We start from the raw sequence: 27,586 nt of genomic DNA, 5'->3' as shown, positions 1-27,586 counted from the left end.
TGGTGACTGCAGACAGTGAGCTCCTCCTAGTGGTGACTGCAGACAGTGAGCTCCCTCTAGTGGTGACTGCAGACAGTGAGCTCCCCCTAGTGGTAACTGCAGACAGTGAGCTCCCCCTAGTGGTGACTGCAGACAGTGAGCTCCCCCTAGTGGTGACTGCAGGCAGTGAGCTCCCTCTAGTGGTGACTACAGACAGTGAGCTCCCCCTAGTGGTGACTGCAGACAGTGAGCTTCCCCTAGTGGTGACTGCAGACAGTGAACTCCCCCTAGTGGTGCCTGCAGACAGTGAGCTCCTCCTAGTGGTGACTGCAGACAGTGAGCTCCCCCCTAGTGGTGACTGCAGACAGTGAGCTCCCTCTAGTGGTAACTGCAGACAGTGAGCTCCCCCTAGTGGTGACTGCAGACAGTGAGCCCCACCTAGTGGTGACTGCAGACAGTGAGCTCCCTCTAGTGGTGACTGCAGACAGTGAGCTCCCTCTAGTGGTAACTGCAGACAGTGAGCTCCCCCTAGTGGTGACTGCAGACAGTGAGCCCCACCTAGTGGTGACTGCAGACAGTGAGCTCCCTCTAGTGGTGACTGCAGACAGTGAGCTCCCTCTAGTGGTAACTGCAGACAGTGAGCTCCCCCTAGTGGTGACTGCAGACAGTGAGCCCCACCTAGTGGTGACTGCAGACAGTGAGCTCCCCCTACAGGTGACTGCAGACAGTGAACTCCCTCTAGTGGTGACTGCAGACAGTGAGCTCCCCCTATTGGTGGCTGCAGACAGTGAGCTCCTCCTAGTGGTGACTGCAGACAGTGAGCTCCTCCTAGTGGTGACTGCAGACAGTGAGCTCCCCCTAGTGGTGACTGCAGACAGTGAGCTCCCCCTAGTGGTGACTGCAGACAGTGAGCTCCCTCTAGTGGTGACTGCAGACAGTGAGCTCCCTCTAGTGGTGACTGCAGACAGTGAGCTCCCCCTAGTGGTGACTGCAGACAGTGAGCTCCCTCTAGTGGTGACTGCAGACAGTGAGCTCTCCCTAGTGGTGACTGCAGACAGTGAGCTCCCCCTAGTGGTGACTGCAGACAGTGAGCTCTCCCTAGTGGTGACTGCAGACAGTGAGCTCCCCCTAGTGGTGACTGCAGACAGTGAGCTCCTCCTAGTGGTGACTGCAGACAGGGAGCTCCTCCTAGTGGTGACTGCAGACAGTGAGCTCCCCCTATTGGTGGCTGCAGACAGTGAGCTCCTCCTAGTGGTGACTGCAGACAGTGAGCTCCCCCCTAGTGGTGACTGCAGACAGTGAGCTCCCTCTAGTGGTGACTGCAGACAGTGAGCTCCCCCTAGTGGTGACTGCAGACAGTGAGCCCCACCTAGTGGTGACTGCAGACAGTGAGTTCCCCCTAGTGGTGACTGCAGACAGTGAGCCCCACCTAGTGGTGACTGCAGACAGTGAGCTCCCCCTAGTGGTGACTACAGACAGTGAGCTCTCCCTAGTGGTGACTGCAGACAGTGAGCTCCTCCTAGTGGTGACTGCAGTCAGTGAGCTCTCCCTAGTGGTGACTGCAGACAGTGAGCTCCTCCTAGTGGTGACTGCAGACAGTGAGCTCCTCCTAGTGGTGACTGAAGACAGTGAGCTCCCCCTAGTGGTGACTGCAGACAGTGAGCTCTCCCTAGTGGTGACTGCAGACAGTGAGCTCCCTCTAGTGGTGACTGCAGACAGTGAGCTCTTCCTAGTGGTGACTGCAGACAGTGAGCTCCTCCTAGTGGTGACTGCAGACAGTGAGCTCCTCCTAGTGGTGACTGAAGACAGTGAGCCCCACCTAGTGGTGACTGCAGACAGTGAGTTCCCCCTAGTGGTGACTGCAGACAGTGAGCCCCACCTAGTGGTGACTGCAGACAGTGAGCTCCCCCTAGTGGTGACTACAGATAGTGAGCCCCCCCTAGTGGTGACTACAGATAGTGAGCTTCCCCTACAGGTAACTGCAGACAGTGAGCTCCCCCTAGTGGTGACTGTAGACAGTGAGCTCTCCCTAGTGGTGACTGAAGACAGTGAGCTCCCCCTAGTGGTGACTACAGATAGTGAGCCCCCCCTATAGGTAACTGCAGACAGTGAGCTCCCCCTAGTGGTGACTGTAGACAGTGAGCTCTCCCTAGTGGTGACTGCAGACAGTGAGCTCCCCCTAGTGGTAACTGCAGACAGTCAGCTCCCCCTAGTGGTGACTGCAGACAGTGAGCTCCCCCTAGTAGTGACTGCAGACAGTGAGCTCCCCCTAGTAGTGACTGCAGACAGTGAGCTCCCCCTAGTGGTAACTGCAGACAGTGAGCTCCCTCTAGTGGTGACTGCAGACAGTGAACTCCCCCTAGTGGTGACTTCAGTGAGCTCCCCCTAGTGGTGACTGCAGACAGTGAGCTCCACCTAGTGGTGACTGCAGACAGTGAGCTCCCTCTAGTGGTGACTGCAGACAGTGAGCCCCACCTAGTGGTGACTGCAGACAGTGAGCTCCCCCTAGTGGTGACTGCAGACAGTGAGCTCTCCCTAGTGGTGACTGCAGACAGTGAGCTCCTCCTAGTGGTGACTGCAGACAGTGAGCTCCTCCTAGTGGTGACTGAAGACAGTGAGCTCCCCCTAGTGGTGACTGCAGACAGTGAGCTCCCCCTAGTGGTGACTGCAGACAGTGAGCTCCCCCTAGTGGTGACTGCAGACAGTGAGCTCCCCCTAGTGGTGACTGCAGACAGTGAGCTCCCTCTAGTGGTGACTGCAGACAGTGAGCTCCCCCTTAGTGGTGACTGCAGACAGTGAGCTCCCTCTAGTGGTGACTGCAGACAGTGAGCTCCCCCTTAGTGGTGACTGCAGACAGTGAGCTTCCCTAGTGGTGACTGCAGACAGTGAGCTCCCCCTAGTGGTGACTGCAGACAGTGAGCTCCCCCTAGTGGTGACTGCAGACAGTGAGCTCCCCCTAGTGGTGACTGCAGACAGTGAGCTTCCCTAGTGGTGACTGCAGACAGTGAGCTCCCCTAGTGGTGACTGCAGATAGTGAGCTCCCCCTAGTGGTGACTACAGATAGTGAGCTCCCCCTACAGGTAACTGCAGACAGTGAGCTCCCCCTAGTGGTAACTGCAGACAGTGAGCTCCCCCTAGTGGTGACTGCAGACAGTGAGCTCCCCCTAGCAGTGACTGCAGACAGTGAGCTCCCCCTAGTAGTGACTGCAGACAGTGAGCTCCCCCTAGTGGTAACTGCAGACAGTGAGCTCCCTCTAGTGGTGACTGCAGACAGTGAACTCCCCCTAGTGGTGACTTCAGTGAGCCCCCCTAGTGGTGACTGCAGACAGTGAGCTCCACCTAGTGGTGACTGCAGACAGTGAGCTCCCCCTAGTGGTGACTGCAGACAGTGAGCTCCCCCTAGTAGTGACTGCAGACAGTGAGCTCCCCCTAGTAGTGACTGCAGACAGTGAGCTCCTCCTAGTGGTGACTGCAGACAGTGAGCTCCCCCTAGTAGTGACTGCAGACAGTGAGCTCCCCCTAGTGGTGACTTCAGTGAGCCCCCCTAGTGGTGACTGCAGACAGTGAGCTCCACCTAGTGGTGACTGCAGACAGTGAGCTCCCCCTAGTGGTGACTGCAGACAGTGAGCTCCCCCTAGTAGTGACTGCAGACAGTGAGCTCCCCCTAGTAGTGACTGCAGACAGTGAGCTCCTCCTAGTGGTGACTGAAGACAGTGAGCTCCCCCTAGTGGTGACTGCAGACAGTGAGCTCCCCCTAGTGGTGACTGCAGACAGTGAGCTCTCCCTAGTGGTGACTGCAGACAGTGAGCTCCTCCTAGTGGTGACTGAAGACAGTGAGCTCCCCCTAGTGGTGACTGCAGACAGTGAGCTCCCCCTAGTGGTGACTGCAGACAGTGAGCTCCCCCTAGTGGTGACTGCAGACAGTGAGCTCCCCCTAATGGTGACTGCAGACAGTGAGCTCCCTCTAGTGGTGACTGCAGACAGTGAGCTCCCCCTTAGTGGTGACTGCAGACAGTGAGCTCCCTCTAGTGGTGACTGCAGACAGTGAGCTTCCCTAGTGGTGACTGCAGACAGTGAGCTCCCCCTAGTGGTGACTGCAGACAGTGAGCTCCCCCTAGTGGTGACTACATTCAGTGAGCTCCCCCTAGTGGTGACTGCAGACAGTGAGCTCCCCCTAGTAGTGACTGCAGACAGTGAGCTCCCCCTAGTGGTAACTGCAGACAGTGAGCTCCCCCTAGTGGTGACTGCAGACAGTGAGCTTCCCTAGTGGTGACTGCAGACAGTGAGCTCCCCTAGTGGTGACTGCAGACAGTGAGCTCCCCCTAGTGGTGACTACAGATAGTGAGCTCCCCCTACAGGTAACTGCAGACAGTGAGCTCAACCTAGTGGTGACTGCAGACAGTGAGCTCTCCCTAGTGGTGACTGCAGACAGTGAGCTCCTCCTAGTGGTGACTGCAGACAGTGAGCTCCTCCTAGTGGTGACTACAGACAGTGAGCTCCCCCTATTGGTGGCTGCAGACAGTGAGCTCCTCCTAGTGGTGACTGCAGACAGTGAGCTCCCCCCTAGTGGTGACTGCAGACAGTGAGCTCCCTCTAGTGGTGACTGCAGACAGTGAGCCCCACCTAGTGGTGACTGCAGACAGTGAGTTCCCCCTGGTGGTGACTGCAGACAGTGAGCTCCCCCTAGTGGTGACTACAGACAGTGAACTCCCCCTAGTGGTGACTGCAGACAGTGAGCTCCCCCTAGTGGTGACTACAGATAGTGAGCCCCCCCTACAGGTAACTGCAGACAGTGAGCTCCCCCTAGTGGTGACTGTAGACAGTGAGCTCTCCCTAGTGGTGACTGTAGACAGTGAGCTCTCCCTAGTGGTGACTGCAGACAGTGAGCTCCTCCTAGTGGTGACTACAGACAGTGAGCTCCCCCTATTGGTGGCTGCAGACAGTGAGCTCCTCCTAGTGGTGACTGCAGACAGTGAGCTCCCCCCTAGTGGTGACTGCAGACAGTGAGCTCCCCCTAGTGGTTACTGCAGACAGTGAGCCCCACCTAGTGGTGACTGCAGACAGTGAGTTCCCCCTAGTGGTGACTGCAGACAGTGAGCCCCACCTAGTGGTGACTGCAGACAGTGAGCTCCCCCTAGTGGTGACTACAGATAGTGAGCCCCCCCTACAGGTAACTGCAGACAGTGAGCTCCCCCTAGTGGTGACTGTAGACAGTGAGCTCTCCCTAGTGGTGACTGCAGACAGTGAGCTCCCTCTAGTGGTGACTGCAGACAGTGAGCTTCCCTAGTGGTGACTGCAGACAGTGAGCTCCCCCTTAGTGGTGACTGCAGACAATGAGCTCCCCCTAGTGGTGACTGCAGACAGTGAGCTCCCCTAGTAGTGACTGCAGACAGTGAGCTCCCTCTAGTGGTGACTGCAGACAGTGACCTCCTCCTAGTGGTGACTGCAGACAGTGAGCTCCCCCTAGTGATGACTGCAGACAGTGAGCTCCCCCTAGTGGTGACTGCAGACAGTGAGCTCCCCCTAGTGGTGACTGCAGACATTGAGCTCCCCCTAGTAGTGACTGCAGACAGTGAGCTCCCCTAGTAGTGACTGCAGACAGTGAGCTCCCCCTAGTGGTGACTGCAGACAGTGAGCTCCCCCTAGTGGTGACTGCAGTCAGTGAGCGCCTCCGAGTGGTGACTGCAGACAGTGAGCTCCCTCTAGTGGTGACTGCAGACACTGAGCTCCCTCTAGTGGTGACTGCAGACAGTGAGCTCCCCCTAGTAGTGACTGCAGACAGTGAGCTCCCTCTAGTGGTGACTGCAGACAGTGAGCTCCTCCTAGTGGTGACTGCAGAGAATGAGCTCCCTCTAGTGGTGGCTGCAGAGAATGAGCTCCCTCTAGTGGTGACTGCAGACAGTGAGCTCCCCCTAGTAGTGACTGCAGACAGTGAGCTCCCTCTAGTGGTGACTGCAGACAGTGAGCTCCCCCTAGTGGTGACTGCAGACAGTGAGCTCCCCCTAGTGGTGACTGCAGACAGTGAACTCCCCCTAGTGGTGACTGCAGACAGTGAGCTCCCCCTAGTGGTGACTGCAGTCAGTGAGCTCCCACTAGTGGTGACTGCAGACAGTGAACTCCCCCTAGTGGTGACTGCAGACAGTGAGCTCCCCCCAGTGCTGACTGCAGACAGTGAGCTCCCCCTAGTGGTGACTGCAGACAGTGAGCTCCCTCTAGTGGTTACTGCAGACAGTGAGCTCCCTCTAGTGGTGACTGCAGACAGTGAGCTCCCTCTAGTGGTGACTGCAGACAGTGAGCTCCCCCTAGTGGTGACTGCAGACAGTGAGCTCCCCCTAGTGGTGACTGCAGACAGTGCGCTCCCTCTAGTGATGACTGCAGACAGTGAGCTCCCTCTAGTGGTGACTGCAGACAGTGATCTCCCCCTAGTGGTGACTGCAGACAGTGAGCGCCTCCTAGTGGTGACTGCAGACAGTGAATTCCCTCTAGTGGTGACTGCAGACAGTGAGCGCCTCCGAGTGGTGACTGCAGACAGTGAGCTCCCTCTAGTGGTGACTGCAGACAGTGAGCGCCTCCTAGTGGTGACTGCAGACAGTGAGCTCCCCCTAGTGGTGACTGCAGACAGTGAGCTCCCTCTAGTGGTGACTGCAGACAGTGAGCTCCCCCTAGTGGTAACTGTAGACAGTGAGCTCCCCCTAGTGATGACTGCAGACAGTGAGCTCCCCTAGTGGTGACTGCAGACAGTGAGCTCCCTCTAGTGGTGACTGCAGACAGTGAGCTCCCCCTAGTGGTGACTGCAGACAGTGAGCTCCCCCTAGTGGTGACTGCAGACTGTGAGCTTCCCCTAGTGGTGACTGCAGACAGTGAGCTCCCCCTAGTGGTGACTGCAGACAGTGAGCTCCCCCTAGTTGTGACTGCAGACAGTGAACTCCCTCTAGTGGTGACTGCAGACAGTGAGCTCCCCCTAGTGGTGACTGCAGACAGTGAGCTCCCCCTAGTGGTGACTGCAGACAGTGAGCTCCTCCTAGTGGTGACTGCAGAGAATGAGCTCCCTCTAGTGGTGGCTGCAGAGAATGAGCTCCCTCTAGTGGTGGCTGCAGTTAGTGAGCTCCTCCTAGTGGTGACTGCAGACAGTGAGCTCCCCCTAGTGGTGGCTGCAGTCAGTGAGCTCCCCCTAGTGGTGGCTGCAGACAGTGAACTCCCCCTAGTGGCGACTGCAGTCAGTGAACTCCCCTAGTGGTGACTGCAGACAGTGAGCTCCCCCTAGTGGTGACTGCAGTCAGTGAGCTCCCCCATTCCGCACTCAACCCCACTCTGGATATGGCACAACCCTGCTGCAGGATATAGCCAATGACAATAATGCATGAGCGCCCCTGTATGCCAGAGAACTGGAGTGGATCGGTTCATAAATTCTTCTGACTGAGGTTTCTTTGGCAGGATAAGTAAATATTCTTAGAATAAACTATAAAGATGTGACTATCGACATCCTGTGATGTGAAGACTTCAGTGCAGTAACCAGCACAGCTCCACTGTCCTCCACGTGGCTGTTTCTGGTACTGCACCTTGGCCATCAGCAATTGACTGAGCTGTAGTACCAGGTGCAGCCACATGCATGTAGAGGGCGCTGTGGTTGGCTCTGCTGTGACTGTGCCGGCTGGGGATTCATGGACAGATGACAGTCACATCCTTTATTGCCTCTTCACAATGAAATACACAATGACACCAATGATGACAACACCGGCGACTGATCCAATCACAATCCCAGCGATGGCGCCGCCGCTCAGGCCTGGAGTAGAATCAGAATCTGCGGAACAAAAACAGAGAAGACACCAGAGTTACTAAGAAATGTGCAGGAAATATCTCATTCTGAGGTGTAAACTGCGCCGTGTAGACTGGGACAGAGGAGAAAGGGGATTCACTGATGGCTGTAGTGTAATGCTGAGGAGGGGGCAAAGGGGGCGCCACTACATCAGGACTGGAGATTAATAACCAATCACATTTAGAGAGAGTCTTTTACCAGTCCTGCAAATAGATAGGTTACTGTCACCAAACCCCAGTATATCCCCCCAGCCCTGCAGATAGATAGGTTACTGTCAGCAGAACCGGCATATCACCCCAGCCCTGCAGATAGATAGGTTACTGTCACCAAACCCAGCATATCACCCCAGCCCTGCAGATAGATAGGTTACAGTCACCAGAACCAGCATATCACCCCAGCCCTGCAGATAGATAGGTTACAGTCACCAGAACCAGTATATCACCCCAGTCCTGCAGATAGATAGGTTACTGTCACCAGAACCAGCATATCACCCCAGTCCTGCAGATAGATAGGTTACTGTCACCAGACCCAGCACATCACCCCAGCCCTGCAGATAGATAGGTTACTGTCACCAGAACCAGCATATCACCCCAGCCCTGCAGATAGATAGGTTACTGTCACCAGAACCAGCATATCACCCCAGCCCTGCAGATAGATAGGTTACTGTCACCAAACCCAGCACATCACCCCAGCCCTGCAGATAGATAGGTTACTGTCACCAGAACCAGCATATCACCCCAGTCCTGCAGATAGATAGGTTACTGTCACCAGAATCAGCATATCACCCCAGCCCTGCAGATAGATAGGTTACTGTCACCAAACCCAGCATATCACCCCAGCCCTGCAGATAGATAGGTTACAGTCACCAGAACCAGCATATCACCCCAGCCCTGCAGATAGATAGGTTACAGTCACCAGAACCAGTATATCACCCCAGTCCTGCAGATAGATAGGTTACTGTCACCAGAACCAGCATATCACCCCAGCCCTACAGATAGATAGGTTACTGTCACCAGAACCAGCATATCACCCCAGCCCTGCAGATAGATAGGTTACTGTCACCAGACCCAGCACATCACCCCAGCCCTGCAGATAGATAGGTTACTGTCACCAGAACCAGCATATCACCCCAGCCCTGCAGATAGATAGGTTACTGTCACCAGAACCAGCATATCACCCCAGCCCTGCAGATAGATAGGTTACTGTCACCAGAACCAGCATATCACCCCAGCCCTGCAGATAGATAGGTTACTGTCACCAGAACCAGCATATCACCCCAGCCCTACAGATAGATAGGTTACTGTCACCAGAACCAGCATATCACCCCAGCCCTGCAGATAGATAGGTTACTGTCACCAGAACCAGCATATCACCCCAGCCCTGCAGATAGATAGGTTAGTGTCACCAGAACCAGCATATCACCCCAGCCCTGCAGATAGATAGGTTACTGTCCCCAGAACAAGCATATCACCCCAGCCCTGCAGATAGATAGGTTACTGTCACCAGAACCAGCATATCACCCCAGCCCTGCAGATAGATAGGTTACTGTCACCAGAACCAGCATATCACCCCAGCCCTGCAGATAGATAGGTTACTGTCACCAGAACCAGCATATCACCCCAGCCCTGCAGATAGATAGGTTACTGTCACCAGAACCAGCATATCACTACAGCCCTGCAGATAGATAGGTTACTGTCACCAGAACCAGCATATCACCCCAGCCCTGCAGATAGATAGGTTACTGTCACCAGAACCAGCATATCACCCAGCCCTGCAGATAGATAGGTTAGTGTCAACAGTACCAACATATCACCCCAGCCCTGCAGATAGATAGGTTACTGTCACCAGAACCAGCATATCACCCCAGCCCTGCAGATAGATAGGTTACTGTCACCAGAACCAGCATATCACCCCAGCCCTGCAGATAGATAGGTTACTGTCACCAGAACCAGCATATCACCCCAGCCCTGCAGATAGATAGGTTACTGTCACCAGAACCAGCATATCACCCAGCCCTGCAGATAGATAGGTTAGTGTCAACAGTACCAACATATCACCCCAGCCCTGCAGATAGATAGGTTACTGTCACCAGAACCAGCATATCACCCCAGCCCTGCAGATAGATAGGTTACTGTCACCAGAACCAGCATATCACCCCAGTCCTGCAGATAGATAGGTTACTGTCACCAGAACCAGCATATCACCCCAGCCCTGCAGATAGATAGGTTACTGTCACCAGAACCAGCATATCACCCCAGCTCTGCAGATAGATAGGTTACTGTCACCAGAACCAGCATATCACCCCAGCTCTGCAGATAGATAGGTTACTGTTACCAGAACCAGCATATCACCCCTGCCCTGCAGATAGAGAGGTTACTGTCACCAGAGCCAGCATATCACTACAGCCCTGCAGATAGATAGGTTACTGTCACCAGAGCCAGCATATCACCCCAGTCCTGCAGATAGATAGGTTACTGTCACCAGAACCAGCATATCACCCCAGCCCTGCAGATAGATAGGTTACTGTCACCAGAACCAGCATATCACTACAGCCCTGCAGATAGATAGGTTACTGTCACCAGAACCAGCATATCACCCCAGCTCTGCAGATAGATAGGTTACTGTCACCAGAGCCAGCATATCACCCCAGTCCTGCAGATAGATAAGTTACTGTCACCAGAACCAGCATATCACCCCAGCCCTGCAGATAGATAGGTTACTGTCACCAGAACCAGCATATCACTACAGCCCTGCAGATAGATAGGTTACTGTCACCAGAACCAGCATATCACTACAGCCCTGCAGATAGATAGGTTACTGTCACCAGAGCCAGCATATCACCCCAGCCCTGCAGATAGATAGGTTACTGTCACCAGAACCAGCACATCACCCCAGTCCTGCATATAGATAGGTTAGTGTCAACAGTACCAACATATCACCCCAGCCCTGCAGATAGATAGGTTACTGTCACCAGAACCAGCATATCACCCCAGCCCTGCAGATAGATAGGTTACTGTCACCAAACCCAGCACATCACCCCAGCCCTGCAGATTGATAGGTTACTGTCACCAGAACCAGCATATCACCCCAGTCCTGCAGATAGATAGGTTACTGTCACCAGAATCAGCATATCACCCCAGCCCTGCAGATAGATAGGTTACTGTCACCAAACCCAGCATATCACCCCAGCCCTGCAGATAGATAGCTTACTGTCACCAGACCCAGCATATCACCCCAGTCCTGCAGATAGATAGGTTACAGTCACCAGAACCAGCATATCACCCCAGCCCTGCAGATAGATAGGTTACTGTCACCAGAACCAGCATATCACCCCGGCCCTGCAGATAGATAGGTTACAGTCACCAGAACCAGCATATCACCCCAGCCCTGCAGATAGATAGGTTACTGTCACCAGAACCAGCATATCACCCCAGCCCTGCAGATAGATAGGTTACTGTCACCAGAACTAGCATATCACCCCAGTCCTGCAGATAGATAGGTTACTGTCACCAGAACCAGCATATCACCCCGGCCCTGCAGATAGATAGGTTACTGTCACCAGAACCAGCATATCACCCCGGCCCTGCAGATAGATAGGTTACAGTCACCAGAACCAGCATATCACCCCAGTCCTGCAGATAGATAGGTTACTCTCAACAGAACAAGCATATCACCCCAGCCCTACAGATAGATAGGTTACTGTCACCAGAACCAGCATATCACCCCTGCCCTGCAGATAGAGAGGTTACTGTCACCAGAACCAGCATATCACCCCAGCCCTGCAGATAGATAGGTTACTGTCACCAGAACCAGAATATCACCCCAGCCCTGCAGATAGATAGGTTACTGTCACCAGAACCAGCATATCACCCCAGCCCTGCAGATAGATAGGTTACTGTCACCAGAACCAGCATATCACCCCAGCCCTGCAGATAGATAGGTTACTGTCACCAGAACCAGCATATCACCCCAGCCCTGCAGATAGGTTACTGTCACCAGAACCAGCATATCACCCCAGTCCTGCAGATAGATAGGTTACTGTCACCAGAACCAGCATATCACCCCAGCCCTGCAGATAGATAGGCTACTGTCACCAGACCCAGTATATCACCCCAGCCCTGCAGATAGATAGATTACTGTCACCAGAACCAGCACATCACCCCAGCCCTGCAGATAGATAGGTTACTGTCACCAGAACCAGCATATCACCCCAGCCCTGCAGATAGATAGGTTACTGTCACCAGAACCAGCATATCACCCCAGCCCTGCAGATAGATAGGCTACTGTCACCAGACCCAGTATATCACCCCAGCCCTGCAGATAGATAGGTTACTGTCACCAGAACCAGCATATCACCCCAGTCCTGCAGATAGATAGGTTACTGTCACCAGACCCAGCATATCACCCCAGCCCTGCAGATAGATAGGTTACTGTCACCAGAACCAGCATATCACCCCAGTCCTGCAGATAGATAGGTTACTGTCACCAGAACCAGCATATCACCCCAGCCCTGCAGATAGATAGGTTACTGTCACCAGAACCAGCATATCACCCCAGCCCTGCAGATAGATAGGTTACTGTCACCAGAACCAGCATATCACCCCAGTCCTGCAGATAGATAGGTTACTGTCACCAGAACCAGCATATCACCCCAGCCCTGCAGATAGATAGGTTACTGTCACCAGAACCAGCATATCACCCCAGCCCTGCAGATAGGATACTGTCACCAGAACCAGCATATCACCCCAGTCCTGCAGATAGATAGGTTACTGTCACCAGAACCAGCATATCACCCCAGCCCTGCAGATAGATAGGTTACTGTCACCAGAACCAGCATATCACCCCAGCCCTGCAGATAGGTTACTGTCACCAGAACCAGCATATCACCCCAGTCCTGCAGATAGATAGGTTACTGTCACCAGAACCAGCATATTACCCCAGCCCTGCAGATAGATAGGCTACTGTCACCAGACCCAGTATATCACCCCAGCCCTGCAGATAGATAGGTTACTGTCACCAGAACCAGCACATCACCCCAGCCCTGCAGATAGATAGGTTACTGTCACCAGAACCAGCATATCACCCCAGCCCTGCAGATAGATAGGTTACTGTCACCAGAACCAGCATATCACCCCAGCCCTGCAGATAGATAGGCTACTGTCACCAGACCCAGTATATCACCCCAGCCCTGCAGATAGATAGGTTACTGTCACCAGAACCAGCATATCACCCCAGTCCTGCAGATAGATAGGTTACTGTCACCAGACCCAGCATATCACCCCAGCCCTGCAGATAGATAGGTTACTGTCACCAGAACCAGCATATCACCCCAGCCCTGCAGATAGATAGGTTACTGTCACCAGAACCAGCATATCACCCCAGCCCTGCAGATAGATAGGTTACTGTCACCAGAACCAGCATATCACTACAGCCATGCAGATAGATAGGTTACTGTCACCAGAACCAGCATATCACCCCAGCCCTGCAGATAGATAGGTTACTGTCACCAGAACCAGCATATCACCCAGCCCTGCAGATAGATAGGTTAGTGTCAACAGTACCAACATATCACCCCAGCCCTGCAGATAGATAAGTTACTGTCACCAGAACCAGCATATCACCCCAGCCCTGCAGATAGATAGGTTACTGTCACCAGAACCAGCATATCACCTCAGCCCTGCAGATAGATAGGTTACTGTCACCAGAACCAGCATATCACCCCAGCCCTGCAGATAGATAGGTTACTGTCACCAGAACCAGCATATCACCCAGCCCTGCAGATAGATAGGTTAGTGTCAACAGTACCAACATATCACCCCAGCCCTGCAGATAGATAGGTTACTGTCACCAGAACCAGCATATCACCCCAGCCCTGCAGATAGATAGGTTACTGTCACCAGAACCAGCATATCACCCCAGTCCTGCAGATAGATAGGTTACTGTCACCAGAACCAGCATATCACCCCAGCCCTGCAGATAGATAGGTTACTGTCACCAGAACCAGCATATCACCCCAGCTCTGCAGATAGATAGGTTACTGTCACCAGAACCAGCATATCACCCCAGCTCTGCAGATAGATAGGTTACTGTTACCAGAACCAGCATATCACCCCTGCCCTGCAGATAGAGAGGTTACTGTCACCAGAGCCAGCATATCACTACAGCCCTGCAGATAGATAGGTTACTGTCACCAGAGCCAGCATATCACCCCAGTCCTGCAGATAGATAGGTTACTGTCACCAGAACCAGCATATCACCCCAGCCCTGCAGATAGATAGGTTACTGTCACCAGAACCAGCATATCACTACAGCCCTGCAGATAGATAGGTTACTGTCACCAGAACCAGCATATCACCCCAGCTCTGCAGATAGATAGGTTACTGTCACCAGAGCCAGCATATCACCCCAGTCCTGCAGATAGATAAGTTACTGTCACCAGAACCAGCATATCACCCCAGCCCTGCAGATAGATAGGTTACTGTCACCAGAACCAGCATATCACTACAGCCCTGCAGATAGATAGGTTACTGTCACCAGAACCAGCATATCACTACAGCCCTGCAGATAGATAGGTTACTGTCACCAGAGCCAGCATATCACCCCAGCCCTGCAGATAGATAGGTTACTGTCACCAGAACCAGCACATCACCCCAGTCCTGCATATAGATAGGTTAGTGTCAACAGTACCAACATATCACCCCAGCCCTGCAGATAGATAGGTTACTGTCACCAGAACCAGCATATCACCCCAGCCCTGCAGATAGATAGGTTACTGTCACCAAACCCAGCACATCACCCCAGCCCTGCAGATTGATAGGTTACTGTCACCAGAACCAGCATATCACCCCAGTCCTGCAGATAGATAGGTTACTGTCACCAGAATCAGCATATCACCCCAGCCCTGCAGATAGATAGGTTACTGTCACCAAACCCAGCATATCACCCCAGCCCTGCAGATAGATAGCTTACTGTCACCAGACCCAGCATATCACCCCAGTCCTGCAGATAGATAGGTTACAGTCACCAGAACCAGCATATCACCCCAGCCCTGCAGATAGATAGGTTACTGTCACCAGAACCAGCATATCACCCCGGCCCTGCAGATAGATAGGTTACAGTCACCAGAACCAGCATATCACCCCAGCCCTGCAGATAGATAGGTTACTGTCACCAGAACCAGCATATCACCCCAGCCCTGCAGATAGATAGGTTACTGTCACCAGAACTAGCATATCACCCCAGTCCTGCAGATAGATAGGTTACTGTCACCAGAACCAGCATATCACCCCGGCCCTGCAGATAGATAGGTTACTGTCACCAGAACCAGCATATCACCCCGGCCCTGCAGATAGATAGGTTACAGTCACCAGAACCAGCATATCACCCCAGTCCTGCAGATAGATAGGTTACTCTCAACAGAACAAGCATATCACCCCAGCCCTACAGATAGATAGGTTACTGTCACCAGAACCAGCATATCACCCCTGCCCTGCAGATAGAGAGGTTACTGTCACCAGAACCAGCATATCACCCCAGCCCTGCAGATAGATAGGTTACTGTCACCAGAACCAGAATATCACCCCAGCCCTGCATATAGATAGGTTACTGTCACCAGAACCAGCACATCACCCCAGCCCTGCAGATAGATAGGTTACTGTCACCAGAACCAGCATATCACCCCAGCCCTGCAGATAGATAGGTTACTGTCACCAGAACCAGCATATCACCCCAGCCCTGCAGATAGATAGGTTACTGTCACCAGAACCAGCATATCACCCCAGCCCTGCAGATAGGTTACTGTCACCAGAACCAGCATATCACCCCAGTCCTGCAGATAGATAGGTTACTGTCACCAGAACCAGCATATCACCCCAGCCCTGCAGATAGATAGGCTACTGTCACCAGACCCAGTATATCACCCCAGCCCTGCAGATAGATAGATTACTGTCACCAGAACCAGCACATCACCCCAGCCCTGCAGATAGATAGGTTACTGTCACCAGAACCAGCATATCACCCCAGCCCTGCAGATAGATAGGTTACTGTCACCAGAACCAGCATATCACCCCAGCCCTGCAGATAGATAGGCTACTGTCACCAGACCCAGTATATCACCCCAGCCCTGCAGATAGATAGGTTACTGTCACCAGAACCAGCATATCACCCCAGTCCTGCAGATAGATAGGTTACTGTCACCAGACCCAGCATATCACCCCAGCCCTGCAGATAGATAGGTTACTGTCACCAGAACCAGCATATCACCCCAGTCCTGCAGATAGATAGGTTACTGTCACCAGAACCAGCATATCACCCCAGCCCTGCAGATAGATAGGTTACTGTCACCAGAACCAGCATATCACCCCAGCCCTGCAGATAGATAGGTTACTGTCACCAGAACCAGCATATCACCCCAGTCCTGCAGATAGATAGGTTACTGTCACCAGAACCAGCATATCACCCCAGCCCTGCAGATAGATAGGTTACTGTCACCAGAACCAGCATATCACCCCAGCCCTGCAGATAGGATACTGTCACCAGAACCAGCATATCACCCCAGTCCTGCAGATAGATAGGTTACTGTCACCAGAACCAGCATATCACCCCAGCCCTGCAGATAGATAGGTTACTGTCACCAGAACCAGCATATCACCCCAGCCCTGCAGATAGGTTACTGTCACCAGAACCAGCATATCACCCCAGTCCTGCAGATAGATAGGTTACTGTCACCAGAACCAGCATATTACCCCAGCCCTGCAGATAGATAGGCTACTGTCACCAGACCCAGTATATCACCCCAGCCCTGCAGATAGATAGGTTACTGTCACCAGAACCAGCACATCACCCCAGCCCTGCAGATAGATAGGTTACTGTCACCAGAACCAGCATATCACCCCAGCCCTGCAGATAGATAGGTTACTGTCACCAGAACCAGCATATCACCCCAGCCCTGCAGATAGATAGGCTACTGTCACCAGACCCAGTATATCACCCCAGCCCTGCAGATAGATAGGTTACTGTCACCAGAACCAGCATATCACCCCAGTCCTGCAGATAGATAGGTTACTGTCACCAGACCCAGCATATCACCCCAGCCCTGCAGATAGATAGGTTACTGTCACCAGAACCAGCATATCACCCCAGCCCTGCAGATAGATAGGTTACTGTCACCAGAACCAGCATATCACCCCAGCCCTGCAGATAGATAGGTTACTGTCACCAGAACCAGCATATCACTACAGCCCTGCAGATAGATAGGTTACTGTCACCAGAACCAGCATATCACCCCAGCCCTGCAGATAGATAGGTTACTGTCACCAGAACCAGCATATCACCCAGCCCTGCAGATAGATAGGTTAGTGTCAACAGTACCAACATATCACCCCAGCCCTGCAGATAGATAGGTTACTGTCACCAGAACCAGCATATCACCCCAGCCCTGCAGATAGGATACTGTCACCAGAACCAGCATATCACCCCAGTCCTGCAGATAGATAGGTTACTGTCACCAGAACCAGCATATCACCCCAGCCCTGCAGATAGATAGGTTACTGTCACCAGAACCAGCATATCACCCCAGCCCTGCAGATAGGTTACTGTCACCAGAACCAGCATATCACCCCAGTCCTGCAGATAGATAGGTTACTGTCACCAGAACCAGCATATTACCCCAGCCCTGCAGATAGATAGGCTACTGTCACCAGACCCAGTATATCACCCCAGCCCTGCAGATAGATAGGTTACTGTCACCAGAACCAGCACATCACCCCAGCCCTGCAGATAGATAGGTTACTGTCACCAGAACCAGCATATCACCCCAGCCCTGCAGATAGATAGGTTACTGTCACCAGAACCAGCATATCACCCCAGCCCTGCAGATAGATAGGCTACTGTCACCAGACCCAGTATATCACCCCAGCCCTGCAGATAGATAGGTTACTGTCACCAGAACCAGCATATCACCCCAGTCCTGCAGATAGATAGGTTACTGTCACCAGAACCAGCATATTACCCCAGCCCTGCAGATAGATAGGCTACTGTCACCAGACCCAGTATATCACCCCAGCCCTGCAGATAGATAGGTTACTGTCACCAGAACCAGCACATCACCCCAGCCCTGCAGATAGATAGGTTACTGTCACCAGAACCAGCATATCACCCCAGCCCTGCAGATAGATAGGTTACTGTCACCAGAACCAGCATATCACCCCAGCCCTGCAGATAGATAGGCTACTGTCACCAGACCCAGTATATCACCCCAGCCCTGCAGATAGATAGGTTACTGTCACCAGAACCAGCATATCACCCCAGTCCTGCAGATAGATAGGTTACTGTCACCAGACCCAGCATATCACCCCAGCCCTGCAGATAGATAGGTTACTGTCACCAGAACCAGCATATCACCCCAGCCCTGCAGATAGATAGGTTACTGTCACCAGAACCAGCATATCACCCCAGCCCTGCAGATAGATAGGTTACTGTCACCAGAACCAGCATATCACTACAGCCCTGCAGATAGATAGGTTACTGTCACCAGAACCAGCATATCACCCCAGCCCTGCAGATAGATAGGTTACTGTCACCAGAACCAGCATATCACCCAGCCCTGCAGATAGATAGGTTAGTGTCAACAGTACCAACATATCACCCCAGCCCTGCAGATAGATAGGTTACTGTCACCAGAACCAGCATATCACCCCAGCCCTGCAGATAGGATACTGTCACCAGAACCAGCATATCACCCCAGTCCTGCAGATAGATAGGTTACTGTCACCAGAACCAGCATATCACCCCAGCCCTGCAGATAGATAGGTTACTGTCACCAGAACCAGCATATCACCCCAGCCCTGCAGATAGGTTACTGTCACCAGAACCAGCATATCACCCCAGTCCTGCAGATAGATAGGTTACTGTCACCAGAACCAGCATATTACCCCAGCCCTGCAGATAGATAGGCTACTGTCACCAGACCCAGTATATCACCCCAGCCCTGCAGATAGATAGGTTACTGTCACCAGAACCAGCACATCACCCCAGCCCTGCAGATAGATAGGTTACTGTCACCAGAACCAGCATATCACCCCAGCCCTGCAGATAGATAGGTTACTGTCACCAGAACCAGCATATCACCCCAGCCCTGCAGATAGATAGGCTACTGTCACCAGACCCAGTATATCACCCCAGCCCTGCAGATAGATAGGTTACTGTCACCAGAACCAGCATATCACCCCAGTCCTGCAGATAGATAGGTTACTGTCACCAGACCCAGCATATCACCCCAGCCCTGCAGATAGATAGGTTACTGTCACCAGAACCAGCATATCACCCCAGCCCTGCAGATAGATAGGTTACTGTCACCAGAACCAGCATATCACCCCAGCCCTGCAGATAGATAGGTTACTGTCACCAGAACCAGCATATCACTACAGCCCTGCAGATAGATAGGTTACTGTCACCAGAACCAGCATATCACCCCAGCCCTGCAGATAGATAGGTTACTGTCACCAGAACCAGCATATCACCCAGCCCTGCAGATAGATAGGTTAGTGTCAACAGTACCAACATATCACCCCAGCCCTGCAGATAGATAGGTTACTGTCACCAGAACCAGCATATCACCCCAGCCCTGCAGATAGATAGGTTACTGTCACCAGAACCAGCATATCACCTCAGCCCTGCAGATAGATAGGTTACTGTCACCAGAACCAGCATATCACCCCAGCCCTGCAGATAGATAGGTTACTGTCACCAGAACCAGCATATCACCCAGCCCTGCAGATAGATAGGTTAGTGTCAACAGTACCAACATATCACCCCAGCCCTGCAGATAGATAGGTTACTGTCACCAGAACCAGCATATCACCCCAGCCCTGCAGATAGATAGGTTACTGTCACCAGAACCAGCATATCACCCCAGTCCTGCAGATAGATAGGTTACTGTCACCAGAACCAGCATATCACCCCAGCCCTGCAGATAGATAGGTTACTTTCACCAGAACCAGCATATCACCCCAGCTCTGCAGATAGATAGGTTACTGTCACCAGAACCAGCATATCACCCCAGCTCTGCAGATAGATAGGTTACTGTTACCAGAACCAGCATATCACCCCTGCCCTGCAGATAGAGAGGTTACTGTCACCAGAGCCAGCATATCACTACAGCCCTGCAGATAGATAGGTTACTGTCACCAGAGCCAGCATATCACCCCAGTCCTGCAGATAGATAGGTTACTGTCACCAGAACCAGCATATCACCCCAGCCCTGCAGATAGATAGGTTACTGTCACCAGAACCAGCATATCACTACAGCCCTGCAGATAGATAGGTTACTGTCACCAGAACCAGCATATCACCCCAGCTCTGCAGATAGATAGGTTACTGTCACCAGAGCCAGCATATCACCCCAGTCCTGCAGATAGATAGGTTACTGTCACCAGAACCAGCATATCACCCCAGCCCTGCAGATAGATAGGTTACTGTCACCAGATCCAGCATATCACTACAGCCCTGCAGATAGATAGGTTACTGTCACCAGAACCAGCATATCACCCCAGCTCTGCAGATAGATAGGTTACTGTTACCAGAACCAGCATATCACCCCTGCCCTGCAGATAGAGAGGTTACTGTCACCAGAGCCAGCATATCACTACAGCCCTGCAGATAGATAGGTTACTGTCACCAGAGCCAGCATATCACCCCAGCCCTGCAGATAGATAGGTTACTGTCACCAGAACCAGCACATCACCCCAGTCCTGCATATAGATAGGTTAGTGTCAACAGTACCAACATATCACCCCAGCCCTGCAGATAGATAGGTTACTGTCACCGGAACCAGCATATCACCCCAGCCCTGCAGATAGATAGGTTGCTGTCACCAGAACCAGCATATCACCCCAGTCCTGCAGATAGATAGGTTACTGTCACCAGAACCAGCATATCACCCCAGCCCTGCAGATAGATAGGTTACTGTCACCAGAACCAGCATATCACCCCGGCCCTGCAGATAGATAGGTTACAGTCACCAGAACCAGCATATCACCCCAGCCCTGCAGATAGATAGGTTACTGTCACCAGAACCAGCATATCACCCCAGTCCTGCAGATAGATAGGTTACTGTCACCAGAACCAGCATATCACCCCGGCCCTGCAGATAGATAGGTTACAGTCACCGGAACCAGCATATCATCCCGGCCCTGCAGATAGATAGGTTACTGTCACCAGAACCAGCATATCACCCCAGCCCTGCAGATAGATAGGTTACAGTCACCAGAACCAGCATATCACCCTTAGCCCTGCAGATAGATAGGTTACTGTCACCAGAACCAGCATATCACCCCAGCCCTGCAGATAGATAGGTTACTGTCACCAGAACTAGCATATCACCCCAGTCCTGCAGATAGATAGGTTACTGTCACCAGAACCAGCATATCACCCCGGCCCTGCAGATAGATAGGTTACTGTCACCAGAACCAGCATATCACCCCGGCCCTGCAGATAGATAGGTTACAGTCACCAGAACCAGCATATCACCCCAGTCCTGCAGATAGATAGGTTACTCTCAACAGAACAAGCATATCACCCCAGCCCTACAGATAGATAGGTTACTGTCACCAGAACCAGCATATCACCCCTGCCCTGCAGATAGAGAGGTTACTGTCACCAGAACCAGCATATCACCCCAGCCCTGCAGATAGATAGGTTACTGTCACCAGAACCAGAATATCACCCCAGCCCTGCATATAGATAGGTTACTGTCACCAGAACCAGCACATCACCCCAGCCCTGCAGATAGATAGGTTACTGTCACCAGAACCAGCATATCACCCCAGCCCTGCAGATAGATAGGTTACTGTCACCAGAACCAGCATATCACCCCAGCCCTGCAGATAGATAGGTTACTGTCACCAGAACCAGCATATCACCCCAGCCCTGCAGATAGGTTACTGTCACCAGAACCAGCATATCACCCCAGTCCTGCAGATAGATAGGTTACTGTCACCAGAACCAGCATATCACCCCAGCCCTGCAGATAGATAGGCTACTGTCACCAGACCCAGTATATCACCCCAGCCCTGCAGATAGATAGGTTACTGTCACCAGAACCAGCACATCACCCCAGCCCTACAGATAGATAGGTTACTGTCACCAGAACCAGCATATCACCCCAGCCCTGCAGATAGATAGGTTACTGTCACCAGAACCAGCATATCACCCCAGCCCTGCAGATAGATAGGCTACTGTCACCAGACCCAGTATATCACCCCAGCCCTGCAGATAGATAGGTTACTGTCACCAGAACCAGCATATCACCCCAGTCCTGCAGATAGATAGGTTACTGTCACCAGACCCAGCATATCACCCCAGCCCTGCAGATAGATAGGTTACTGTCACCAGAACCAGCATATCACCCCAGTCCTGCAGATAGATAGGTTACTGTCACCAGAACCAGCATATCACCCCAGCCCTGCAGATAGATAGGTTACTGTCACCAGAACCAGCATATCACCCCAGCCCTGCAGATAGGTTACTGTCACCAGAACCAGCATATCACCCCAGTCCTGCAGATAGATAGGTTACTGTCACCAGAACCAGCATATCACCCCAGCCCTGCAGATAGATAGGTTACTGTCACCAGAACCAGCATATCACCCCAGCCCTGCAGATAGGTTACTGTCACCAGAACCAGCATATCACCCCAGTCCTGCAGATAGATAGGTTACTGTCACCAGAACCAGCATATCACCCCAGCCCTGCAGATAGATAGGTTACTGTCACCAGAACCAGCATATCACCCCAGCCCTGCAGATAGGTTACTGTCACCAGAACCAGCATATCACCCCAGTCCTGCAGATAGATAGGTTACTGTCACCAGAACCAGCATATTACCCCAGCCCTGCAGATAGATAGGCTACTGTCACCAGACCCAGTATATCACCCCAGCCCTGCAGATAGATAGGTTACTGTCACCAGAACCAGCACATCACCCCAGCCCTGCAGATAGATAGGTTACTGTCACCAGAACCAGCATATCACCCCAGCCCTGCAGATAGATAGGTTACTGTCACCAGAACCAGCATATCACCCCAGCCCTGCAGATAGATAGGCTACTGTCACCAGACCCAGTATATCACCCCAGCCCTGCAGATAGATAGGTTACTGTCACCAGAACCAGCATATCACCCCAGCCCTGCAGATAGATAGGTTACTGTCACCAGAACCAGCATATCACCCCAGCCCTGCAGATAGATAGGCTACTGTCACCAGAACCAGCACATCACCCCAGCCCTGCAGATAGATAGGTTAGTGTCACCAGAACCAGCATATCACCCCAGCCCTGCAGATAGATAGGTTACTGTCACCAGAACCAGCATATAACCCCAGCCCTGCAGATAGATAGGTTATAGTGTCACCATAAATAGAATTTTTTTTTTTTTCTTATGGTAGAGTTGGAAGGGACCTCAAGGGCCATCGCGTCCAACCCCCTGCAAGTGCAGGTTTTCCTAAATCATCCCAGCTATATGTTTATCCAGATTCCGCTAAATCACTTATGTATCTTCAGGGCTAGTGAATGGAGGAGAGGGAGTTAAGGAGGCAGAATGAGAGGAGGTGCGGTCGTTAGAGGACAGGGAGTGGGGGTAAGTGGGAGGAGAGGAAGAAGAGCAAGAGTTGGTGAAGTTTATGAGGGGGAGTGAAGGATGTGGGGTTAGGGGAAGTGAGTGGGGTATTGGTGGAGCGGAAAGGAAATCAATCGGGGAGAAGAATAAAGGATGGAAGATAACTGAGCCAGAGATAGTGGGAGGGATAGAAGTAGATGGGGCCGTGTAACTAGAGCTCTTAATGGAAGGTGCTGGACGTCAGTGACTGACATCTTCTATGGATGTTGTGTAAGCAGGAGGGGTTCTTGTAGAAGGTTTGAGGTCTCGTTTGGAGCCATGAGCTTCATCCTTCTTTGCCCCAGCACCCTAATAGGCCACATAGGTTCCACACCCCTAAAGCTTATGCTGGTCATTGCCCATGTACTATTCCACCCACATTGAACGTCCGCAGAGTCCCCGTCACCTGGTGTGGACTAATAATGGGTGACATGGTTGGCAGAACTGGAGATCTCACTGGCTGGTATAAAGGACGAGCTCCAGGTCTGGGAGACTTCCATACCTGTCTAGTCTATGCCCCGCCATATTCTCTGCTCCTTTATTGCTCTGATTATGTTATTATTGCAATTACACAACTTTCAATAGAAGAACTTACAAACTAATATTGCACAACTCTAGGTCCTTCCCAGCTGGTCACCATGACAGGTCAAAACGGAGCCTTGAGCGATATCAGACACATCTCTGTAGACTTCTTCACTCTCCGTCTGTGTTATGTTGCTGTAGGACATGGTCACGTTGGCTGCAGGATTTCCTCCTGGCCACGAGCAGCCGATTTGTGTGGACTGGTTCGGGCCTTGTTTGGCAGTGCAGATGATGTCGCCCTCTGGATACCCTGTAAGATGTATAATATAAAGAATGTTATATGTAGCTGGAGCTGCTGAAGATGGCCAACCAGTGAGGATGACTCCGGTAAGCAGATGTCTAAGCCGAGCCTTACAACATAACTCACAATTGATATGGAGTCTCACGACGTTGCTGATCTGACTGTTCAGCCTGTTGGTTGCTGTACAGGTGAAGTTTCTGTTGTTGAACCTGGAGATGGGGCTGATGGTGAGAGTGGAGGTCGGAGGAGATTCCCCCCCAGTAATGTAATATTAAGGGTTGGAGGACACTAGAAGTCCATTCATTCTCCAGGTGAAGGTGATGTTTGACCCCTGAGCTGTACAATAGAGAGACACCGAGTCCTGTCCGTCCCAGAGTGCTCCGGATGTGTTACTGGTCAGAGACACCGCCGAGAAGAGGAGTATAATGTACAGGTTACAGGTCTGATAAGATACATAAGTCTGAATATTCTGTACACAACACCCTACAGAATCCTTCCTATAGATGTGACCGACAACGTTCTGCATGTTTACTGTAGGTCAGTCACTGCATTCATACAAGTTACATAGCAGATGGGGTTGGATGAAGACACCAGGTCAACACGTCCAACCTATAGTCCACTCTGTCATACACCTCTAGGGGCGGCCATTGTTTCTACTCACAGTGATACCAGTATTCCTGACGTGTGTCCAATATCCTACCGATAAAGTCACTGCTGCCCCATCCTTGGAGACTCCCACTTACTGGGACAATGATGCTTCTCTGAGAACCCCCCTCTAGGGTAAAGCAGGGGTAGGTTGTGTGTGACATACTGGGATATGAGGATGCAGTGCCAGATACCCTCAGATCTGCTTCATCAGTATATCTAGGACCACGGCCTGCTATGGAACTGGGTAACATTAGAAAGGGATTTGGGACATTACAACAAAGCATATATATGTAGGGTTATATATCTTGTTTCCCTCAGGAATTGTGGATTGCCATTTGTGATTCACATATGGCTTATTATATATATGCCTAGTATTTGCTGCCCTAGTCTGACATTAGGGGTTTCATATATTTATTTATAGTGGTGGGCACCATATTTAGGTGTTCATCTCTTGCCTATTAGGATTATTGTACCGCCTAGATTATATTGGTGTGTGGTATTCTGGATACAGTATACGCTAGTGTGATATATCCTATATCATTCTTTTGTCCTTGTAACATCTTGCCCTGCTGCTTTGTTTTATATTTTGTCATATTTATTTAATAAACTTGATATATTTTTATACATATTATGGATTGTTTATCCTTTTCGATACTATTCATCTGATATGTGCTTTATACCTTGTTCTCCGCAATTTTTTCTTTTTTGAGTGATTACAACAAAGTCTCCCATTCATGGAACCCATTTCCAAAGACTGATGAGTCCGATATATTGCGTAGGAGCTACAGTCAGAGATCCTGAGCTTGTGGATCCCATTGTGATAATTTGGACCTTCACCTTTATTATTTGTGTCATCTCAGTCCATCTTCTGTTTCCTACATTAGGTGGCCCAATAGGTCATCAGATGGGTCACAAGGTATCTGATTTTATGTAAATATGTGAGAAGGAAACATGTCAGAGTCAGCACAAAAATGGCCAGAGACAGAGAAGTGCTGTCCAGATAAATCTGGGGGCCTCTTGGTTCAATGATGTCACTTAATGAGTATAAATCCTGGTCTGGAAGTGATCTGACCACATATCGAGAAGTGAAGACAACGTGTCTGGGGCTGATCAGTCAAGATGTAGAAAGTACAACAATATCTACAGGACGTCCACCAGTGTTGTATCTACAGGATGTCCACCAGTGTTGTATCTACAAGATGTCCACCAGTGTTGTATCTACAGGATGTCCAACGGTGTTGTATCTACAGGATGTCCACCAGTGTTGTATCTACAGGATGTCCACCGGTGTTGTATCTACAGGATGTCCACCGGTGTTGTATCTACAAGATGTCCACCAGTGTTGTATCTACAGGATGTCCAGCGGTGTTGTACCTACAGGATGTCCACCAGTGTTGTATCTACAGGATGTCCACCAGTGCTGTATCTACAGGACTTCCACCAGTGTTGTATCTACAGGATGTCCACCAGTGTTGTATCTACAGGATGTCCAGCGGTGTTGTATCTACAGGATGTCCAGCGGTGTTGTATCTACAGGATGTCCACCAGTGTTGTACCTACAGGACTTCCACCGGTGTTGTACCTACAGGATGTCCACCAGTGTTGTATCTACAGGATGTCCACCAGTGTTGTATCTACAGGACAACCACCAGTGTTGTATCTACAGGATGTCCACCAGTGTTGTATCTACAGGATGTCCAGCGGTGTTGTATCTACAGGATGTCCACCAGTGTTGTATCTACAGGATGTCCACCAGTGTTGTATCTACAGGATGTCCACCAGTGTTGTACCTACAGGATGTCCACCAGTGTTGTATCTACAGGATGTCCACCAGTGTTGTACCTACAGGATGTCCACCAGTGTTGTATCTACCGGATGTCCACCGGTGTTGTATCTACAGGATGTCCACTAGTGTTGTATCTACATGATGTCCACTAGTGTTGTATCTACCGGATGTCCACCAGTGTTGTATCTACATGATGTCCACCAGTGTTGTATCTACAGGATGTCCACCAGTGTTGTATCTACAGGATGTCCACCAGTGTTGTACCTACAGGATGTCCACCAGTGTTGTATCTACAGGATGTCCACCGGTGTTGTACCTACAGGATGGCCACCAGTGTTGTATCTACAGGATGTCCACCAGTGTTGTATCTACAGGACATCCACCAGTGTTGTATCTACCGGATGTCCACCGGTGTTGAATCTACAGGATGTCCACCAGTGTTGTATCTACAGGATGTCCAACAGTGTTGTATCTACAGGATGTCCAGCGGTGTTGTATCTACAGGATGTCCACCAGTGTTGTACCTACAGGACGCCCACCAGTGTTGTATCTACAGGATGTCCACCAGTGTTGTATCTACAGGATGTCCAGCGGTGTTGTATCTACAGGATGTCCACCAGTGTTGTATCTACAGGATGACCACCGGTGTTGTACCTACAGGATGACCACCAGTGTTGTATCTACAGGATGTCCACCAGTGTTGTATCTACAGGATGTCCACCAGTGTTGTACCTACAGGATGTCCACCAGTGTTGTATCTACAGGATGTCCACCAGTGTTGTACCTACAGGATGGCCACCAGTGTTGTATCTACAGGATGTCCACCAGTGTTGTATCTACAGGATGTCCACCAGTGTTGTATCTACAGGACATCCACCAGTGTT

General features: G+C 51.5%; 1 pseudogene; it reads right to left on the bottom strand.

The window, feature by feature from the left end:
* Nucleotides 1-7,664: 7,664 nt before the first annotated feature.
* Nucleotides 7,665-24,794, bottom strand: LOC142188575 (uncharacterized; annotated as a pseudogene).
* Between the last annotated feature and the right edge of the window lie 2,792 nt (nucleotides 24,795-27,586).

The sequence above is a fragment of the Leptodactylus fuscus genome, unplaced genomic scaffold (assembly GCF_031893055.1).
Source record: "Leptodactylus fuscus isolate aLepFus1 unplaced genomic scaffold, aLepFus1.hap2 HAP2_SCAFFOLD_54, whole genome shotgun sequence".
Classification (NCBI taxonomy): domain Eukaryota; kingdom Metazoa; phylum Chordata; class Amphibia; order Anura; family Leptodactylidae; genus Leptodactylus; species Leptodactylus fuscus.
This window is presented reverse-complemented; position numbering and strand designations above follow the sequence as displayed.